Source organism: Sminthopsis crassicaudata, chromosome 2 (assembly GCF_048593235.1).
Source record: "Sminthopsis crassicaudata isolate SCR6 chromosome 2, ASM4859323v1, whole genome shotgun sequence".
In the NCBI taxonomy this organism is placed as follows: Eukaryota; Metazoa; Chordata; class Mammalia; order Dasyuromorphia; family Dasyuridae; genus Sminthopsis; species Sminthopsis crassicaudata.
In genome coordinates this window covers 135,864,480-135,879,016 of record NC_133618.1, presented here as the reverse complement: position 1 = coordinate 135,879,016, position 14,537 = coordinate 135,864,480, and the positions used below count along the sequence as shown (strand labels likewise).

Below are 14,537 nucleotides of genomic sequence, written 5' to 3'. Positions count from 1 at the left end.
ATTAGGTCATTTGTAAGATTTCTTCCAACTCTTAATATTGAGACTTTGATATAACTCAATCCTCACTGTTCATTATTCTGGTCTCACTGTGCTACTAACCAGCTCTGTGATCTTAGACAAATCAACCGTTCTCTGGGCCTCAGTTTTAACTTATTTGTATAATCAAATATTTAAAGGCATTTTTTACAGCATCTTTCAATTTTAATAGTTTGTTCTATACAGATTCTTTTAAGTAGTTACTTTGTAACTTCTAAAACACTGTTTTTTCATATTTTCAATCAACCTTTGCTGAAGCTGCTCTGGATACAATAGCCATTGGCAAGGTTTGGGTTGGCAAAGCATGTCTGTCTTTCAAATACATCCTTAGTAGCAATTTATTGATATGGCCAGTTGTCAATTCTTAAATTGCTCAATCATATTTTTATACAGCAGGTGGACTTGAAATCCAGGAGACCTGGGTCTAACTCTAGCATCTCATATATCTGTGTGATCATGAGCAGATCATTTAGCCACTCTGAGAATCAGGCAACTTTCTAAGACTATTGGTTATAGACAGGCTGCCATATGTATTAGTGGAGAGAGTTCCCCATGTAAGAGCTCTATGTCAGCAAAGACACATGTTCTTGACATATTGACATAGGTATGCATAAACATGCAGACAGGCATCCTACTTCCACCACCATGACTTTTCTTGTCTTTTACTTTCCTCATCAAAAATTGTAGAAAGGATGTGACGTTGAGACAAATGTAGAATGTTTTCATGATTCAGTGTAGTGTATGAGGATTAAAGAATTTTCAAATGGAAAGAGCCTAAAAGATCTATTTAGGTAGCACTAGATAGAGCATTAGACCTAGAATCAGAAACAGCTGAGTTCAAATCCAGCCTCAGTCACTCAGTATATGAACCTTGGCAAATTACTTAATCTCTGCTTGCCCCAATATCAACTACAGAATAGAGAAAATAATAGCATTTACCTCCAAGGTAGCTGTGATGATCAAATAAGATAATTTTAAAGTGTACAGTACACAGTGCCTGACACATAGTGGCCGTTATGTAAATACTATAAATAAAATCCTTTGTTCAATGATTAAATGATTTAGTCAATAATACCCAAATAAATGGTAGAATTAGGATGTGAAACTAGCTCTTTTAAATCCAAAAACCAATACTTTTTCCACTATACCTTGCACCACATAAGTTGAGAAAGCATAATTGAGTATAAACAAATAGGCATTTAATGTCTTTGGTGAATGTCATCATATTTTCTCTCGGTCTGACCTGCTTTCTAACTTTCTCCATATCTGTCAGTGGCACCTTTGTCCTACTGTTTGTCATGATTTTAAACCCTAGCATCATCTTTGATGCTTTTCTTTCCTTCATCTTCCCACACAGAATCGTCTTTTGGATTTTCCTTGGCAATATCCTTCATCTATCTTCTATTTTCCACTTATACTGCCAGTATCTTATTTTGGACATTCATCACCTCTTCCCTGGGTTATTTATTTCAATAACTTCCTAACTGATCTCTCTGCCTCATTCTTGACTTCTAAAGTCTTTTCTTTGCATCTGTGGTCTAAATTTATGGTCTCATGATCTCTGTTCTACAAGTCATCCTTCATAAAGTTGGCAAATGAATTTTCCTCATCAATAGATAGCTCCCCAAATGCCTAAAGGATTAACTATAAACTTGGCCTTCAAAATGCTTGACAGTCTGTCTTCAACTTCCCTTTCCAGCCTTCCCCATCCACACATAACTCTCTCCACCCCACTACTTGGGAATATTAGCCAAAATGAGATGCTTGCCTTTTGGGGATTTTATCTTGTCCTCTCATGTCTCCATTCATTCATATAGCATCCCCACCCATGCCTAGAACATGCTCCCCCTACATCTCTCAAACAATTTTTCTTTTCTTCTCTCATAGCACAAATAAAATATTACCTTTTTCCACAAAGCCCTCCTTGATCCTTCCAAATAAAAGGGATTTTTTTTATCTTTAGAAGTTTTTCATAGCATCATGTCTGGATCCTCTCATTCCCTCTACCCACTCTGTTTTAAGTCATATTTATGCATATACCATCCCCATTCTAAATACTTTTTGAGGTCATCGACTATATCATTGTTCCTCTTTGTATCTCCTTTAGGGTTGAATACTATAGTCTGTTGTATTGAAGTGAATGGTGATGCCCCTTGAGATCTCTAATAGTATCTGTTTCTTCTACTAGTGCCTGAGAAGGAACCACGAAGTGTTAACATCAGGATCAATTAAACTAATAGATCTACTATTCAGAATGTAATTTAAGCTGAAAGTTTGCATTCTCTTCAGTTCAGTGGCAGCCGTCTTTCTGCCTCAAAGCTCCTCGGATGATTGGTTTCTAATTCCCATCCATCAGTGTTCCATACAGCCCATGTGCTCCCCATAAATGTCATTACTTTCCTCAGTGGAGCCTAGAGATTCAGAGTTGAAAGAGATCATAGAAACCATCTTGTACACTTCCTTCAGTCTGATACTGAGACCCAAAAAAGTGAAGTTGTTTGAGTGAGGGGCTGGGCTAGAACTCACATATAGACTTTCAAATGACAAATCCTATTTTCTTTGCATGATGTCATACTGCCTTCCAACATTTCTTGTCTTCTCAACAAAATCATAATTGGTTTGAGAGCTGACTGTTTATTACATTTGTTTTGTATGGCCCTCTTTCTTAGCATTATTCCTCAGTTGTATTTCGTAACTTTTGGTCCTGTAAATATTTAATAAATATTAGTACTTTTCAACAATTTCAGAGTTCTTCATAGACCTCCATAAGTGCTTCTCAGTGATGACGGAAGGTGGAGCTGTGGCAGAAAGGGACCAATTCTTCCTCATTTTATACAGCCAAAATATAGTGGTACAGAGCCAGGAAGTTTGCCCAAGGTTACCCAGTGGGACAGAGCTAAGAACAGATCCCAGACCTTCTGAATCATTGCCAGTGACCCTAGCATACCATCTATTGCAAGGAATATTATACAAATTGTTGTGTCTTAAAACTAAAGAATTTGAATTTAGCTACAAGGAAATTATCAAATATGAGAAGTGGTTGTCAATGTTTGGCCAGTCTTTATAACTCTTCTGATCTCCAAGAAACCTCTCAGGACCTATTAACAGACATATTTATTTATTAAAGCCAAAAAGTTGTTCTTTCCTCCCTTCCTTCCCCTCCCACTCCAAGGGATTGAGACTGAGATTTTACACATATATATTTTTTTTCTTAGTACTAACTCACACTTATATATAGCACTTTATAGTTTACATAGCATTTGATTTGGTAAAAAGATGACAAAAACCTGGGGAGGTAGGTGTAGAAATTATCACTCCCACTCTATAGATGAAGAAACTGAGGGTGAGAGGTCTTTAGTGATTTGCATAGTCACAAGTTTAGTCAATTTTGGAGCTATAATTTGAACCCAAATCTTCTGGGTAGAGTGCCGCTGTTCTTTTGGCCATACTAAGCTGCTTTTGATAATCAGTGTAACCAAGTCTGGAGTCACAAGCCAAGGATTTCAAAAGGAAATATAACTTCAGAAAAGCCATCCTTCTGGGAAAGACTATTACCAGTGGATTAATGGGCTTGATTGCTTGGAGACTATGAACAGGGGATTGGGGATAGAGTATACTTTCAGCTTCCTTTTATCTAAGACCTCATGGAGGGTGTGGCAGGTATGACCTTATTCACTATCTGGCTCAGGGTTTCCTGACTAGTGAAACAGCAAGAGGTTATAATGACTATGGGGCCACCTTAATAAGCTGGCTTTTTCCTTTTGGTTTTGGCTCTAGCTCCTACTTTAATGGACTTCCATGAGGATCACCCCAGAACGTGTACTTGGCTTTTTCTTCTCCCCATCTCTCTACTTCTCTCATCCCACCCTGATTGAGATGCCTGAAAATAGAATGGAAATAGAAATAGAAGAGGTTGGATGAAGGCCTCTGGGTTAGAGGATAATTGTTACTGGTTTATATAGTGTTATGTAGTCATCACATTTTAAAGCCATTAAACCATAGGAATCAGGTATTTCCATCCTGGTTTTTAAAATAGGACATTTGAGGGCCAGAGAGAGGAATTAATGTGACCAAGTTTATATATCTAGTTAGGGAAAACTCAGGACAGACTCTACCCTCTAGTTTGCCTAACAACCTAGGCTTTTTTTGGTACTCACTCAAAGCATGGATATTGAGACGCAATTTGCCATATTATATAGAATGCTAGACCTGAAGCAAGGAAGATTCAACTTTTTAAACATATTTGTTGTAGAATGTACAGGCAAGTTGCTAAATTTCTCTGAATTGATTTCCTTATCTGCCTATCTCATGGATATGATGTTAGACTTAAGATATAATGTAATTTAAAGAGCTTTACAAAATTTAAAATGCTAGAGAAATGATAGTTATTGTTACTGTTACTATTATTCTTATTATCACCTTGGTTTTCTTATCTTTTCAGTGGAGCTTAGAGAGAATGAACAGGTTGTGCCTCTGTCATTATCCTTTAATATTTTTTGTTTGGTGGACAATTGTGCGAGTGGATAAAATAACTATTTTTTGTAATTGAATAAAAGTATTGGGAAGTAAACTTATATGCACTCACTGAAAACATCTTTGGGACAACTCTAGTAGCAGACAGAATGACAAGTATAATATGTACTTCATCTTGTATCCATGTGGTTTTGATTTCTTCCAACAGCTTTTCATTCTACATAGATCAGAGATTCTGAGTATTTTGTATGGAGACATCTATTAAAAAGGCTGTACTTAAATTTTTATGGAATGATGTTATGTCTGATCTACTGTAGGCAACATTTTTTTTCCTGTGATGATAATAAAAACAACAATAACAACAACTACTCCTAATTTATATAACACTTAATTATGTGCCATGTACTGTGCTAAGTGCTTTATAATTATTATCTCATATTACTCTATAATAATACTCTAATTCAAATGTAGTTTATTTTTGAATTCTCAAATATATTTTTGAGTCTATATTTAGAATATAGAGATTTGTTGTCTATTAATTTATGAAGGAAAGTTATCTTCTGGTATATAATTCTAGCCACCCAATTAGGTATGTTTTTATTTTTGGAAAATATTTATGTTTTCCCCCTCAAGTATATGTAAAAACAACTTTTAACATTTATTTATAAAACTTTGAGTTCCAAATTCTTTTCCTTTCTCTTTCCTCTCCCCATTTTTTTTTTTTTTTTGCTAAGGGAATTAGGGTTAAGTGACTTGCCCAGGGTCACACAGCTAGAAAGTGTTAAGTTTGAGCTCAGGTCCTCCTGACTTCAGGACTGGTGCTGTATTTGTTGCACCACTAGCTGCACCTCCTCTCCCCACTTCTTGAGAAAGCAAGCAATTTGATATAGATTATAAATGTGCAGTCATATAAAATATTTCCATATTAGCCATGTTGCAAAGGAAAACATCCCCACCAAACCCCGCCCCCAAGAAAAATTTAAAAAAAATTATCTTTGTTCAGACTCAAGCAGTCTTTCCTTAGAGGCATAGCATTTTTCAGCATAAATTCTTTGGAAATGTTTTGGATCATTGTATTGTTGATTGTAGCTAAGTCATTCACATTTGATCAAAATACAGTATTACTGTTTTTGTGTACAATGTTCTCCTGGTTCTTCTCACTTCACTTTATATCAGTTCATGTAAGTCCTTCCAGGTTTTTCTGAAAGAACCCTACTCATCATTTCTTATAGCACAATAATATTTCATCACAATCATATCTATATACTAAACTTGCTCAGCCAATTGATGAGCATCCCCTAAATTTCCAATTTTTTTCTTCCTCAAAAAGAGCATCTATAAATATTTTTTGTATGGATAGGTCTTTTTTCTTTTTATTCAATCTCTTTGGAGTAGAAACTTGGTAGTAGTATTAGTGAGTCAAGGGGTAAGAATGCATAGGGCTTTATTTATTTATTTATTTTAGCACTTTGGGCATAGTTTCAGATAGCTCTCTAGAGTGGTTCTATCAGTTTACAATTCCACCAACAATGCATTAATGTCTCTATTTTTCCATATCTCCTTGGACATTTGTCATTTTCCTTTTCTGTAATAGTAGACAATCTGATAGGTGTGAGGTGGTACTACAGAGTTGCTTTAGTTTGCATTTCTTTAATCAGTAGTGATTTAGAGCATTTTTTCATGTGACTTTTAATTTTTTCTTCTGAAAACTGCTTGTTGATATCCTTTGACTTTATCAATTGGAGAGTGACTCATTAATATACATTTGATTTAATTCTCTATATATTAATAAATGAGGCCTTTATCAGAGAAACTTTACAAAAAATTCCTTCCAGTTTACTTTTTTCCTTCTAATCTTGGCTGCACTGGTTTTGTTTGCATAAAATCTTTTTAATTTGATGTAATTAAAATTATCCATTTTTATTCTATAATAATATATATCTCTTGTTTGATCATAAATTCTTAGCTTATCTATAGATCTGATAGGTTAAAATATCCCATACTCTCCTAATTTGCTAATGTTATCACCCTTTATCATGTTTTTTAATACATGATTTGACCTTATCTTGGTATATGGCGTGAGATATTGGTCTGTTTCTAGTTTCTGCCCAATTGCTTTCCAGTTTTACTTGCAATTTTTGTCAAATAGTGAATTCTTGTACCCCAAACTTGGATCTTTTAATTTATCAAACACTAGATAACTATGATAATTTACTACTGTGTATCATGTCCCTAATCTATTCTACCAGTTATTTCTTAGCCTGTATCTGCTCATACAGATACAAACTTTGTATTTCCACTTTGTAGCACAGTTTGAGATTTGGTAATCCTAGTTCATCTTTCTTCACATTTGTCTTTCCATTGATTCCCTTGATAGTCATGACCTTTTATTCCTCCAGATAAATTTTGTTATTATTTTTTCTAGCTTCATAAAATAATTTTTGGTAACTTGATATGACCTGAACAAGTAAATTAAGTAGAATTGTTATTTTTTATCATATTGCTTGGCCCACACATGACTAATTGATATTTCTCTAATTGTTTAGATTTGAGTTTGTGTAAAAGTGTTTTATAATCGTATTCATATAGTTCCTGGATTTGTCTTGGCATGTAGATTTCCTGATTGTAACTTTCTAGGTATTTGGTAGGTACTGATTTTTTGGGAGGAGGTAACCTGAAGCAATATGTTGGACAGTTTCTACCATTTTCTTGCATAAGTAATCCACATCATTCATTAAGTCTAAGTTCCTTAAAACTATGTTGTTCAGTTGTTTCAGTCATTTCTGACTCTCTGGGAACCCTATTTTGGAGTTTTCTTGGAGTAGTGTGCTATTTTTTTTTTTAATCTCATTTTACAGATGAGGACCTAATGCAAAAAGGATGAAGTGTCTTGCCTAGGGTCTCCCAGCTAATGAGTATCTAAGGCCACATTTGAACTCATGAAGATATCTTCATAGTTCCAATCTCAGTGTTCCATCCACTGTGCTACCTAGATGCCCTTAAGATCAACCTTTGTCTAATTTCTGGTGGTAATTGCCATCTGGCAGAAAGTATTAAGTGCTTATTTAATTAATTAAGTGATGGTAGGTACTATGTTTAAGTACTAGGGCTAAAAATACCACATAGCAATTGCTTATAAAAAAGCAATTTATTTTCTATGAACAACCCCAAATGACTCAACCATTTGTTTAGTTCTCCTTTGTTAACATTGTTGGTTGAATTCCACACATGTTGGATGTTCCCCACAGAGGGCCTTTTAATTTCATTCTTGGATCTATAGGTTTCAGTTATTTTATCTCTTAGATATTTATGAAGAGTTGTATGCTAGGAATTCTGGAAAGTGATGGCTAAATCCAAGGAAGACTTAGAGAAGGCTTCAGTCATTTCTTCACTCATTCATTCATTAAGTACTGACTGTGTGACAGATATTATTCTAGGTGCTAAGATATAAAGACAAAAAGAAAAAAATGTTACTTTCAGAGGAAATAATATGCATTTATATAAGTAAATAAATTTATATTATATATGAATCCATATATTTATGTTTGGGTTTCTATCTCTCTTTCTCCATCTCTGTCTCTGTCTTTTTTTCTTTCCCTCTTCCATCTCCTTCTCTTTTCCTTTTTTTTTTCTGTCTCTATCTTCCTCTCTCTGTCTTTTTGTCTCTCACTATATATGTCTGTCTCTCTCCTCTCTCATTCTTTCTATTTCTGTCTCCCTCTTTCTTCCTCTTCTCTCTTTCTCTCCCTCCCTCTCTCCCTTTCTTTTTCTATAACTTTATATCTATCCTCATTGGTAGAAGTAGTTCCTCTCTAGGAATTCTTTTTATTTCTCTGCATTTTAGGTCTTTATAGAATTGGCTGGGGATCCTGAGATATTAAGTGATTTCCAAGGATTACCCAGTTAGTATGAATCAGAGGCAGGATTTGAACTCTGATATTCCTAAATTAGAGGTCAGCTTCCTCATCAGTAGAACACACTGTTTCTCAGATACAAAATATATAAAGAATATGCAAAGTAATTTTGATAAAGAGGGTTCTCCCATCTAGAGAGAAAAATCAGACTAAGCTTCATGTAAAAACTGAACTTTGAAGCAAATTATGTATATAGGGGAAAAGTATATTCCATGCATATGGGACAGCTTGTACAAAGACATGGAGACAGAAGATAAAATGATATGCATGGCTAATAAATAACAAGTAAGCCAGCTTTATAACTTCACCCTTTTATTCAATTACTTTTAGGAGGTAATTGGGGTTAAGTGACTTGCTCAAGGTCACACAGTTATAGTAAGTGTCTGAGCCCAAATTTAAGCTCAAATCCTCCAGAATCCAATGTTCTATCTACTGTCATTTACCTACCCCTTAGAAGTTGTTTTTGGTTGTTCTTCAGTGGTGTGTGACTTTTTGTGACCCCATTTAAGTTTTCTTGGTCAAGATACAGGATGGAGTAGCTTGCCTCTTTAGGAAGGCAAACAAGAGTTAACTGATTTGCCTAAGTATGTAAGACCCTATTTGAACTCAGGACTCTTGAGTCTTTCTGACTCTGGGGGGGGGGTTCTATGCACCATCTAACTGTCCTGTTAAATGGATGAATGAATTATGGTTGACTATAGGAGACAAGACTGGAAGATTGAGAGTAATTGTCAAAAAAAGTCCTCTTTTTATGGTTTTCTGAGAGAGGGAGAGTCTAGAAGTTTGGCATAGGTCTTTCTTCTGGAAAAGTGTAACCTCTGTCAATTTTTGTCAATTTTCCCAGCTTGTTCCATCAAGGGACATTCATGTGACTGTCCTGCTGACTTTAGCTTGAACCTACTGTGAGTCTTGAAGTGTTACCCTAGGCCAGCCCTAGGCTTAGCCCAACTGTCACCAAACCTAATTCCTCAATTTGCCCCCATAGTGAAAAGCCAGGTTCTCCTTGCCCCCGCTCCATTACTCTTCCACCCTCCCCACCCAACCAAACTTAAAACTCAAGGTCCTGAAACATTCCTCAGAGGCCTGAATAGCTGATCCTCTTTCCAGTTCGTTGGATCCCTGCAATGCTTAACTCCTTTCCTGCCTCCTTCCAGGAGGGCTGATTTGGATCCTCACTGGCCTTCATCATTGTCACTGAATGACTGTGGGGAATAGGGAGCGGGGTGCAGCTTGGGTAGGGTGGTTAAAGATGGAAAACAAAGAGGCCTGATGGCAGAATAATCTGTTTGCCTTGGCAGCTCAACCTCAGATCCAGAGCCAAGGTTCAATCCATCTTAATGATTGACTTTCTTGAAGCACGGTGCTTTCTAGTCTCTTTGGCTCTATGTGTGGGTTAAAGTGTTTATTGGGAAGGCAAAGTGCTGAAGCCATTACTTTTTCTAGGCCTGAGGCCCCATTCATTTTGCCTCAAAAACTAAAGTCCAGTCCCCCTTCAGGAAGATCACAACACAAGAGGCTTTGTTTTTGGGTCCCACCACACTACTGCATTGTTTAAGGCAGCAGGGACCAAACTCACCAAATCTTCCCATCTGTCCCTGGGAGGGTTCATAGTGGAGCTTTCCATGAGGGCAGTTGGGAATATCTGCCCTAGAAGGGGTGCTGTCCAGGGAGGAGTGGTCCCCAATCCTTCGCCTTCTTTACTCCTACACAGCACTTGCCTCACCCGGCTCCACACACAGGTGTCCAGGGTAAGCCTGGGGTCTTCCAGCAGGGCAGACATTCAGAGGGAGGAATTGCTGTCCAGGGAAGGCTCTTCCCACACTCTTGAGCCTTGCCTCACCCTGCTCCACACACAGGTGTCCAGGTCAAGCTTGGGGTCTTCCAGCAGGAAGACATGCAGAGTGAAGGCTGCTCCACCTTGTTTGCCTGCATAACATTTGCCCCTCCTAGCCCTACTCGGCCCTTCCCTGCACACAGGGGTCTGGGGACTGCAAAAACAGCTGGATTCCAGCTAAATAATCTGTCCATCTGAGCTACCCAGGAGCCTTTCTATATCTGAAGTATCTGGTGAACAAGGTGAAAGATGGGAAACTGCTTCCAGTTCCCTAGTCTGTGGGTCATTCCTGCCTATGCCTCTTTAGTAAATCAGGCAACTTAGGAAAGTACATGCATTTGTGGTTTGTGGTTGGGGAGAGGGCATAAAAGAGAGGCCTTAACTATTGCAACAGAGTCCAGAGCTGGCTAAATGAATTAATAAGTCTCCCTATCCCCCCAACCTAGCTGTGAATAGCACAGTCTCCTAAGCGGTGCCTTTGTTCACTGTCCATATTTGTGCCCTATTGCCTCAAAGCCAGCTCCCCAGCATGTCCTGAGCCCTAGGCTGTAATTTCACAGGGAGGCAGCCTGCCCTCACAGCTAGCTTAGGGTCTTTACGAAGTGCTGCTGGTCAAATTGGATTTGCACAGTTGGATGAGGGAACTGGCATTTCCCCCACCAAGACTGCATCCCGAGGTCTCCTGTGGGGTTGACCTTGCCCACCCAAGAGACTCCTCCAAGCTAGCCCAAGGAAGACGGGATTCCTGCCTGCCCAGTTCCCTTTTGAAAACTTCATCATAGGGAGCTCAAAATGGGAATAAGGGAGGGGTTTGGGGAGTAAGCATGGCCATTTTTCTAGCCCTTAGGCCCCTTTGAGACTGACAGGTCTGACAATAAGGGGTCTGTCCCAAGCAACTTGGTCACATGCCATGTCTTAATGAGAGCTTTGCACTTTCCATCCCTGGCAGTAACACAACTCCCATGCCCTTATAATCCTCTGTGGAGGGGCTTTGGCCCTCTTAAAAAGAAGTAATGGAATTGGGTATCAGACTGAATGATTGGATGGCAGGCCACCAAGACCATTTTATCAAGGCCTATTGGAGAAAATATATTGTCTGATTGGTCCTCAGTTCTACACAGTTCTACCAGTTATCCTTGTTACTCTTGTGCAAAAAAAGCATGAAATAACAAAAACACCCCCTAAAAAAGCCCTGGGTTCTACTCATCCTTAGAGATTCTCTCCTTAGCAGCCTGGGATATTTCAGGTCTATTAACACACAGAGATCCCAGATAGGGGTCACACCTTACATGTGTTTTACCTTTATCTTCAGAGATTATTTTATCAAATCTATTCATGAAGGACCTTGTTCTATCCAGTTGTCAAATGTAGAAAGTAAATGCAGAATAATGATTTGAGGGGAAGGGTGATGGAAGGATAACAGAATCATAGATTCAGTGCTAGAATAGATCTGAGAGGTCATTTAATGCAATGTCAGATTAAATTCCTAATAGGAATTGAAGTTTATAGATGAGTGACCATCAGAACCATCTCTTAAAGAGTTTAGGCCTTCTGAATCCATGTTTTCCCCTTTATACCCCTAGAAACCCTCTTGTTGCTCTCTCCCTTCACACTGTCTCCTCTTATGAAATGGTCAACAAGGCCAAGTTCCCCAGTCTCACGAGCCATGGCTAGGAGGCCAGCTAAAAGTAGCAACTAGGTATAATATATTGGAAGCTGCCCAGCCATCAGACCAGGTTGGTTCTAGTCCACATGCCACTCTCCTTCAAGCCCCCCTATCTTTGCCTAGCCCCTGTCCCTTCCCTATGTAGCAATGGTTGAGGTCACAGACATTTCCATAAGACAGCAGACAATCAACCTAGGATACCTAATTGCTTCTCTAAACATGTTCTCAATCTGCATCCCTAAAATAAACTCCTGAAAGATGGAAAGATGTTAGTAATTTCTGGCCATATGTACTTCCCCCTTTTGCTCTCCCCCTCCTACCCAAAAGAAAAATGGGTAGAGCCAAATGGCAAGAAACAAAGATTTTTAACGCACAACACATTTTCATCATTTTATCCCCCCTGCCTTCCCCACCCCCTCTCCCACGTAAACTACATTCCTCTACATGGTCATGGCAAAGGAACATTAATTTCTGATTTGGGTTGTGATTAACTTATAAAAGCAACTCAATCAAAAGGGCGAAATAGTTTCCACTGAAGTAAGATCATGAGAAAGGCGGTGTGGTGCAGTGGGGGAGAGTAGTGGACTTGGATTCAGAATAATTAATACTTGGGTTCAGATCTCAACTTTGCTGCTTACTTTCCATGTGACCAAATGTGACCCCTCATTCCTAGATTTCTTAAAGTGAGGATGCTAAGCTAACTGTTTGAAAGCTTTCCTAGATTTCAATTCTATCATATGTTATACTGCACATCTCTATTAGAAGGAGGGAGGATGACACATTTGGCACATTAGCGTAGGTAAAGAAAAACTCCCTCTTAAAGTTCTACTTTCCAAGGCAAACAACCTGGGTTGATGGTTTCTTTTTTGGGTTGAGACATTGGTTAAGGAAGGCTCATTTTCTGACTCATAGGCCATTGTGATCTGAGATTATCTTCCCCAAATAAATTAACCATTACTTGAGAATTTTGGAGGGAATGGGAACTGGGGTAAGGGATAGAAGGACCTTTTCTAGTGACCCTTTGAAACCTGAGGATCTAGGATATTTAGATATTAAGATGTGTTTAAAATTTGAGTGAGGTAAAACCATTTAAGATAATTGAATGGTCTTATAATGGAAATATTTAATTTGGAGAAGGAAAAGTCAAGTAGAGCCCTGTCAATTGCCTTAAGGATTTCATGTGGAAGAGGTATGGAGTAGCTGGGAAAAAAGACACACACAGAGAGAGACAGAGAGACACAGAGACAGAGACAGAGATAGAAAGAAAGAAAGAGACAGAGAGAGACAGAGAGAAAGAGACAGACAGAAACAGACAGACAGGCAGACAAACAGAGAGAGAAAGGCATCATCACAAAGAGTTAGAATGGAAGAAACTTGAAGTTAAAGCATAATAATAGTGATGATGATAACTCATACTTGTATAGAACAAGAAGGCTTACAAATCATTTTCCTCATAAAAGAGGAAGAACAAGTATCATTATTTTCATTTTCCAGATGAGGCTGAGAGGCTCTTGTACATACAGCTAATAAATGTCAGAGTAGAATTTGAATGTGAGACCCATGACTCTAAGACCAGGGATCTTTCTATGACACCACAGCTACCTTTAAGAACACAAATTTTATCCCCTGCTCAGAACATTTGGACCATTCAGTCATTTTAGTCATGTCCAACTCTTCCTGAGTCCTTTGGAGTTTCTTGGAAAAGATACTAGAGTGGTTAGCCATTTTCTTCTCCAGTTCATTTGACAGATGGGGAAACTGAGGCAAACAAGGTTAAGTGATTTGCTAGTAAGTGTTTGATGCTGGATTTGAACTTAGGAAGATGAATCTTCTGGATTCTTTACCCAGTACTCTACAGTCTTTAAAACAAAACAAAAATGTTAGTGGCCATGATAGTTGTGTTGAATTCATTCAGGGAAGGGCTACTTCAGAAAAATTAAGGTGGGGCTTGACTCAGGCAGGCTCTCTGAGTAGAGAACTCTGTAATGTTCTGTTTCTCTAAATTGTAATCATTCTCTGGGAGCAGGCTTCTTGGGGAGCTTCTGGAGGCAGCCTTAGTTTCAGTTCAATTCAATAATCCCAAAATGCACTCAGAAGTTAAAGTCCAAATCCTTTGTTTTCTCTTCCAAAATCTTATCTCCTTCACTTGGGGCTCAGCTAGTTTTCTGGAGGCCTTCCTCTCTTCTTGGTTCCCGAGAATTCTTGTCTGAATGTTTCCAGCCAGCACAAACGTGGAAGTAGGAATGAATCTCTACTCTCATTAGACAAAGGTTCACTCACATTCCCATTTCAGTACAAAATGAAAGTAATGGTGGAGTAGATGACAGGCGATAAGAACTCTAACCACCAGGTGACACTTTCTCAATCTGTCATCCCTTTGATTCATTCAACACTGCAGGTGTTGGGAGGAGGGAAGGAAGAAATGAGCCCCAAATTCTTCCCCACTTAATCATTTAAAACATTTAGCAATTGCTTACTATATGTATATATATACATATATATATGTAATATATATTAATATATATGCTAATCACTCTGTTAAATCTCAAAGCTATAAATGAAAAGGGAAAACAATCTCTACTCTCAATGGGCTTCCATTCAAATCAAGAGACCC

At 38.1% G+C, this 14,537-nt stretch overlaps 1 protein-coding gene across 1 annotated transcript in view; it reads left to right on the top strand.

Moving 5' to 3' along the window:
- Positions 1-14,537, top strand: part of SFRP1 (secreted frizzled related protein 1) — a 71,840-nt gene that overhangs the window by 56,176 nt on the left and 1,127 nt on the right. The gene's annotated exons all lie outside the window — the stretch shown is intronic.